General features: G+C 34.8%; 1 pseudogene; it reads right to left on the reverse strand.

The window, feature by feature from the left end:
• Positions 1-734: 734 nt before the first annotated feature.
• Positions 735-852, reverse strand: LOC115942035 (U4 spliceosomal RNA; annotated as a pseudogene).
• Positions 853-9046: the final 8194 nt, after the last annotated feature.

The following is a 9046-nucleotide window of genomic DNA, read 5'->3' on the forward strand; positions in this document are numbered from 1 at the left end:
TATTCCATTGTATGTATGTACCACATTTTGTTTTTCATTCATCAGTCGATAGACATTTGGGTTGTTTCCATTTCTTGGCTATTGCAAATAATATTTCTATGAATATTTCAAACAAGTTTTGTATGGGCCTATTTTTAAATTTCTCCTGGGTATATACATAGGAGTGAAATTGCTTGGTCACATGGTAATTCTATGTTTAACTTTTGAGGTGCAGCCAAACTATTTTCCAAAGAGGTTTCCCAATTTTACATTCCCACAGCAGTTTATGGAAGTTCAACTGCTTCACATCCTCACCAACACTTGTTACTGTCTGTCTTTCAGATTAAAGGTATACTTGTGGATGTCAAGTGGTATCTCACTCTGGTTTTGATTTGCATTTTCCTAACCACTAATGATGTTAAGTAACTTTTCATGTACTTATTAGTCATTTATTTATTTTCTTTGGAAAAAATATCAGTTCAATTTATTTGCTTATTTTCTGTACTTAAATTGATTTTATTATATTAAGTTGAATGAATTCTCCATATTTTGAGTACAAGTCCCTATCTTGATACAGAATATCAGATTTGCAAATATTTTCTCCCATTCTGCAGGCTGTCTTTTTACCTTTTTTATGGTGTCTCTCGAAGTATAAAAGTTTTTCATTTCATGAGGTCCAATTTAAGTATTTTTTCTTCTGTTGTTGTGATTTTTGAGCCACCTAATCCAATGTCATGAATATCTACCCCTATGTTTTCTTCTAAGAATTTTATAGTTTTAGTTTTATATTTAGGTGTATGTTTTATTTTGAATTAGCAATAATCGCGCCTTGGATAAACCTCATTGGCTATGATACTGCCACTGCGCAAAGCTATTTTGAGTTAATTTTTGTACATGGTGTGAGGTAGAGTGATCAACCTCATAATTTTGCATGTGTGCAGCAAGTTATCCCAGCACCATTTATTAAAAAGACTATTCTTTCCTACACTGAATTGTCTTGGCACCCTTAGCAGAAACCAATTAGCCATAAATGTTAAGGTTTATTCTGGATTCTCAATTATATTCCACTAATCTATATTTCTACTTTTGTGCCAGAACCACATTGTCTTTATTGCTATAGCTTTACAATAAATTTTGAAATCAGAAAGTGTGAGTCCTCTAGCTCTGTGCTTTTCAAGAGTGGTTTTGCAATCATGGATCTCTTGCATTTCCATATGAATTTTGGACCAGGTTTTTAACATCTGCAAGGAAGGCAGCTATGATTTTGATAGGAATTCCATGAAATCTACATACCAACTGGGGAGTATTGCCATCTTAACAATAGAAAGTCTTCTAATTCATAAACATGAGGTATCTATCTCTTTATTTAGGGCTTCTTTAATTTCTTTCAACTACATTTTGTAGTTGCCAGTGTACAAGTCTTAAAATTACTTGTTAAATTTGTTCCCATTTTATTCTATTTTATGCTCTTGTAAATGGAATTACATTTAATTTCAGTTACAGATTATTCATTCTTAGTGTACAGAAATACAATTGTTTTGGTATACTGGTTTTTTATAATTTCTATTTTTTTTGCTGAGCTTTCCTACTCTTTTAATTTATAAAGAGAATTTGTATTTCATTGTTGAAAATTTTTATGATGGCTGCTTTAAAATCCTTATTTGAAAATTCCAGTATCTCATTCATCTATGTTGGCATCAGTTGATTATCTTTTCTCATATACATTGTGATTTGCTTGGTTCTTGATAAGAAGGGTGTTTTTTTTTTTTTATTGCATGCTAGACATTTGTTCTATTATGAAAGAAGACTCTGGATTCTATTAAATATCTTATTGTAGCAGACATTAACTCTGTTTAGTTTTAGTACTCAGATCTTGGCATACTTTTGTGGGCTGTGGTTCTACTAGTAGTTTTTCAGAGTCTTAGCAGGCTTATTTTGGTCTATATATTTGGTGCTTCTGGGCCTCCCAGTTAGCTAGTAACTGCTAGTGTTACCTGAGGAGGTAGAAGGGATTTCCCAGGCCTGCCCTAGGCTACCGCTGTGGGATAAGGACATGGTGAGATCCCTCTGTTGGTGTCTCTAGGCTGCCTCCATGTCTCTAGCATGAGGGAGGAGAGTCTTAGACCCTAGATGACAAAGAGGCTTCTAGGACCGGTCTACTTGTTATGATTGGGTCCCTTCTGCTATTCACCTGCCCACACCAAATATACACACACACACACACACACACACACACACATATATATATATATTTTATTATGTTAATCACCATACATCATTAGTTTTTGATGTAGTGTTCCATGATTCGTTGTTTGCATATAACACCCAGTGCTCCATTCAGTACGTGCCCTCTTTAATACCCATCACCAGGCTAACCCATGCCCCTAACCCCCTCCCTTCTAGAACCCCTCAGTTTGGTTCTCAGACACCAAATATATTTTTAAAATTTTATTGAAGTAGAAAACACACATAAGTCTATAAATCATAAGTTGATAGCTCAATTGTCTTTCAAAAATTAGATATATCTGTATAAAGAGGATCCAGAATAAGAAATCCTATTATCAGCAGCACCCTAGAAGGTGTCCTTATACTACTCCCAGTAAATACTACCCATCACATGGGTAAGTACTAACCTGAAACAACATACTGGTTAGTTTTGCATGTTTTTAAACTTTAAATAAACTGAGTCAGACAGTATTTATTCTTATGTTTCTGGTCTTTTTCTTCCCCTTTGGTAGTCATTATGCTTGTGAGATTCATCTATATTGTTACATGCAATTGTAGAAGTTGACTCATTTTCTTTCCTATGTGTGACACTGAGGGTATATACCATTATTAACTTTTAAAAAATTCCATCTGTTGATGAGCATTTGAGTATACCAGGTTCTGGCTACTACTAATAATGCTATTATGAACATTCTTGCATGTGATTTAGTGAACTGATATATGCATTCCTATCAAGTACCTAGGAACAGAATGTATCAGTCATAAGGTATGCATATGCTTTGCTTTAATAGATATTGCCAAACAGTTATCTAAAGGAGTTGTATCAACTTACACTCTTTACGGCATTGAATGAGTTTCAATTGCTACACATTTTTGACAACACTTAGAATTGGCTCCTTTTCATTTTAGCCATTTGATAGTGATATAATGTTATCTCACTGTAGTTTTATTTTACATTTTTCTAATGACTAATGAAACTGAAAATTTTTACATATGCTTATTGGGTATTTGGATATCTTCTTTTATGGAGTGTCTGTTCAAATCTTTACCCTTTTTTCTACCGGTTTATCTATCTTCTTTTATTGATTTGTAAAACTGGTTTTTATGAGTATGAATCATTTGCCAGGTTTATGCGTTGAAAATATTTATTCCTACTCTGTAGCTTATTCCTCTGGAACTAATAAATTGCATCTACTTTTTAAATACTTGAGCATATTTACTTCCGTGTAGTAAAAATATATATATAATTTAAAATCTTTCAGATTAAGCATTTTTTTCTAAATTTTATTCAAATAGTAAAGGATGACAATGATTATCTAAAATACAATTTTGTCAAATCCTTTGGCATATGCAGCTACATTAGGTTTAATGGATTACTAAATTACACAGATTTTTGACATCTTATTTGCTTACTGTCTGGTGGCCAATTAAACTTATTGTTCCAGTATGAATTTTATCAATGCTTAAATATGTTACCTTTTACCAGAATCTAAGACTATCAAAATCCAAATATATGTATCACTATTCTTTGAACCATTCTGAAACTAGGTCAGTGTTTAATATGGTTGATTGAATTCAAGTGCCATTATAGACACTAATGAATTGCTACTGTGTAGCATGAAATGGAAAATCCATTTCATTGTAGTGACATAGAAAATGGTAAGGATAATCTGCCAAAGATAATAAACGTGCATAATAATCATGGTGTGTTGTATATATCAAAATCTGAAGTGATTTAAAATGTTTTAATGGTTAAAATTAGTTTAGTTGACTTTTCTCATAGGTACTAATTTTAATTTTCAGATCGTGGTATTAATATTTCATTAGAGAATATTACATATAACACTTGCTTTTCTCCCTCTTTTCTCTATTATAGGAATGATGACAGATTTGAGGATAATAAAAAATAAAGATAATAAAGGTAAATTTATTTTATAAATTAAGAACTCTTTACTCACAGCTAATACCAAATATAGACCTTTCCTCATACTTACCATGGGAAATTTGAAAAGGCCCACTTTCTAAGGCTTCAGTAGTGTCAAATTACTTTAGAATCTCTATCTTTGATTATTTCTAAGGTATAAAGGACTTGTTGCTGAAACTGCTAATGAGTTAAAAAAAAGGCGTTATTAGATTATGCTTGCAGTATTCACAACTTTTAAAATGCACATGTCACACACTCAATAGGGTATCATGGGGAGTCAGTGCTAATAAACTGCTATTCATTCTATTTGTCTTGGAAACAATTGGAAACAAATGCAAGTAGGCATGTGTTAGTATTATTGCCTACACTTATTTTTGAATTAAAACCCATGGCTATCCAGCAATGTCCACAATAGCCAAACTGTGGAAAGAGCCATTGACATTCACCGACAGATGAATGGATAAAGAAGATGTGGTATATATATACAATGGAATATTATGCAGCCATCAAAAGGAATGAAATCTTGCCGTTTGCAACAACGTGGATGGAACTGGAGGGTGTTATGCTGAGCGAAATAAGTCAACCAGAGAAAGATATGTATCAGATGACCTCACTGATATGAGGAATTCTTAATCCCAGGAAACAAACTGAGGGCTGCTGGAGTGGTGGGGGTGGGAGGGATGGGGTGGCTGGGTGATAGACATTGGGGAGGGTATGTGCTATGGTGAGCACTGTTAATTGTGCAAGACTGTTGAATCACCCTTCTGTACCTCTGAAACAAATAATACATAAGTTAAAAAAAAAAGAAAGAAAAAGATAGCAGGAGGGGAAGAATGAAGGGGGGGAATTGGAGGGGGAGATGAACATGAGAGACGACGGACTCTGAAAAACAAACTGAGGGTTCTAGAGGGGAGGGGGGTGGGGGATGGGTTAGCCTGGTGATGGGTATTAAAGAGGGCACGTTCTGCATGGAGCACTGGGTGTTATACACAAACAATGAATCATGGAACTCTACATCAAAAACTAATGATGTAATGTATGGTGATTAACATAATATAATAATAATAAAAAAAACTTGAAAAAATATCTTAAAACCCATGGCTATCGGTCTGCTACTAAAACATTTCAACTCATGCCTTTGAAATGACTCTGAAGTCCTACAAAAGAAAAGAATAAGCTTGTGTCCTCATAGCATACATCTATACATCAAATTCAAACACACAGAAAGAAACTGTCACAGATGAATCCCAAAACAACCAAACCTACAAACCTGTAGTGATAAAAATACTTACATTAGCATAGACAGAACCAGGACTCACACATCTTCTGTATTTCATGATAGAAGTGGTTTTCCCATTAGGGATATGTGCATTTTTATAATGAATAATGGACAAGAAGACTGTCTCGTGAAATTTTAGCTTAAGGGCTTAGGATTTGTATTTATAATATTGACTGAGGATTTTAAAACTTGGCTTTATATTATTCATGTATTGTGGCTTATCAAAAAATTGTGTGTATATGCGATAATCTCACTATTTTCTACCTACTAGAATTTTCCAGTATGGTAAATAACAAATAAATAATGGAATATATTCCATCACCAGATGCATATTCTCTTTATATTAATGATTTCTGAGAACTCTAAAGGAATACCAAAATATCACAACATGTAAAATTAGGTAGCTTGCTCAGATAAATAAAATTGGCTACATATCTGAGTAAAATAAGAGAGAGACAGTTGATGTCCTGAGCCAAATAGATTCTTTAAAAATTATAAAACACTTATTTAAAGAAAGAAACATCCTACTTCTGTCTCTAGTTTTACTTTGAATATAATAGATAAGGAGTTCTTACTTATAGCCAACTTGCTTATTCCCTGAAGATAATAAAAAATAATCAAGCATTAATCTTTTTCTTTTCTTTCTATCCTAGTCATAAAGATATTGTGCTTCTTCCACAGTATTGGATTCACACAATCTGACTCACTTCCAACCTCACAAGCCTGATAGGATCATTTATTACTTCACATTCATATAACTGGATGATTACTCACCCATATGATCTCCTTACCTTCACCTACTCCCTACAAGTCACTTATCCATGTGGGTTTATTTAACACTGTTCATTGGTAACAGTGAATTTTATACAAGTACAAGGCCACATAGTTAAAGACCATATTTCCCATAATCTTCTGCAGCTAGTAATTTAAATTTTGAACAGTGGAATGTGAACAGAGTGATGAAGGCAACTACCACACATACTCTTTAAAAATGAATCTGAAAAAGTTCTGATTTCTCATTTCTCATGGTCACATGGGCTGGAATATAAGGATGTAGTGCTTGAGAGCCAGCTCTGGCATGTAAATAAGGACAACATCCTAGAGCACAGCAGAGAATAAAAATGAACCTCAGTTCATTTGTGGACTTGTGGAACAGAGTTGCCTGCCTGCCCTGAGCCACTCCCCAGCCCTGGGATACCATGGTAGACAAACACTTGTCGACCATCTTGGTTTATTTCTCCATTGCAGCACTAAGCCTGCACTCTAAATGCAAATAATCTAAATCATATAAATTATATGTGTATTCTATGAAAAATTAAGATGTGTTTACTATAGTTTTGTGATGCAATTATATAATACATGGGGCACCTGGATGGCTCAGTCAATCATCTGACTCTTGGTTTCAGCTCAGGTCATGATTTCATGGGTCATGGGATCAAGCCCCACATCTGGCTCCATGCTCAGTTGGGAGTCTGCTTGAAGATTCTCTCCCTCTACCCCTCCCCCCACTCATGTGCACTCTCTCTCTAGAATAAATAAATCTTTAAAAAATAATTATATAATGCATGATTCATATTTTAATGAGAGAAATCAAAATTTGTTCTTAAGGAAACTAATGTTTAAAGAATAAATATGCACCATTACCTAAGTGCTATTTTCTAGAAGATCTTGCTGCATTATCTTTTAACTGAACTTGCTCTAAAATGAGATGCAGCCACATAACAAGGGGTATGATTTTGCAGGAAATATGTTGCTTTTAACCACTTTGGGGAACATTTAACTGTATTTGTTTAAATAAATCCTATTAATCTGAGAACAAAAGAAGCAGGAGGGCTAGAAAATTTTATATTTTCATTAGACAATGAAATGATCACAGGATTATGGAGTCAGGTGACTAGGATTCAGGCCAGAAGCCCAAAAATTACTTGCTCTGTGACACTGGGAAAATCATTCTCACTCCAGAGGTCTGTTGCCAGTATCAGATGGCTACTCATTTATTCTGTCATGGGAAACAATGATACTACACATGTCATGGATGAAAATGATGTAGCCCAAGAAGGACACTGGCTATTTGCTGAAGTGTATCCTTTAGTAGGGATAACTTGGCTTCCCCAGTACAGCGCAACTTCTGGTCCTCAGTCTCATAGACCTGGGAAGTTGTTTTTATCGATGACTTAGAAGGAATTAGTACCATAATAACTGAACATTAATAAAATAGCTATTAGAATAAAATTTATTGACTACCGATTTTATGCCAAATACTATTCCAGTACACTAAACATGGATAACATTTAATTCTCATAACAACTAAATAAGAAAGGTTCTATAATTATTATCCCTTCATTACAGATGAGGAAACAGGCAGAGAACTTAAGTAACTCTCAATTACACAGCTACTATGTCACTAAGTTGGTATCTGAACCCAATAGTCAGTCTGGCTCAAGAGTATGTAGTCTTTTTTTTTTTTAAGGATTTTATTTATTTATTTATTTATTTATTTATTTATTGGAGAGAGAGAGAGAAAGAGAGAGCACGAGCAGGGGAGAGGGGCAGAGGGAGAGGGAGAGGGAGAAGCAGACTTCCTGCTGAGCAGGGAGCCCAACATGGGACTCCATCCCAGAACCCTGAAATCATGACCTGAGCCAAAGGCAGATACTTAACCAACTGAGCCACCCAGGTGCCCCCAGAGTATGCACTCTTTTTTTTTTAATTATGTTATGTTAATCACCATACATTACATCATTAGTTTTTGATGTAGTGTTCCACGATTCATTATTTGTGTATAACACCCAGTGCTCATTGCAATACGTGCCCTCCTTAATACCCATCACCAGGCTAACCCATTCTCCCACCCCACTCCCCTCTAGAACCCTCAGTTTGTTTTTCAGAGTCCATTGTCTCTCATGGTTCATCTCCCCCTCCGATTTCCCCCCCTTCATTCTTCCCCTCCTGCTATCTTGCCATTTGCAATGACATGGATGGAACTGGAGAGTGTTATGCTGAGCGAAATAAGTCAATCAGAGAAAGACATGTATCATATGACCTCACTGATATGAGGAATTCTTAATCTCAGAGTATGCAGTCTTAACCAATATATCATACTGCTTTATCAGAATCAAGACTCAAAAAACCCTAAGAAATAAAATTCAACTTCATTAATTTATATTAATAAAAATTAATGTCAGACACAAGTAGCAGTTTTGTCAGCAGGAGATTCTTTCACTGATCCCACTCTTTTTGGGAAATTAAATCACAATGAAAATGTCATGGGGAAATAAGCATTTCCATTGGAATAAACAAAGTTCCCACAATAGTTGAAGATATTCTTCCCTCTTGCTAAGCAGACTAGACTGCCATTTTGTCAGGATATCACTACCCATGCCCAGTCCTAGAAACCCCCACTGAAAATGTCCACTAGGTGGTCTCCTCCCTTCAAAATGCAGTCTTGATCATATTAGAAGGTATCACCATCTTGGATTTGGTAACAGCACTGTATGTCACAGATTTAACAAACTATTATAGGCAGACATTAACATATCATGATCTCCTGATTATAACTTTTACGCTTTGAAAACTCCTCAGGTAAGTGGTATCAGCAAATGTGGCCTCAACAATTATTTGTTTACTTAATTGTGCTA

Source organism: Leptonychotes weddellii, chromosome 6 (assembly GCF_054177405.1).
Source record: "Leptonychotes weddellii isolate Sample4059 chromosome 6, ASM5417740v2, whole genome shotgun sequence".
In the NCBI taxonomy this organism is placed as follows: Eukaryota; Metazoa; Chordata; class Mammalia; order Carnivora; family Phocidae; genus Leptonychotes; species Leptonychotes weddellii.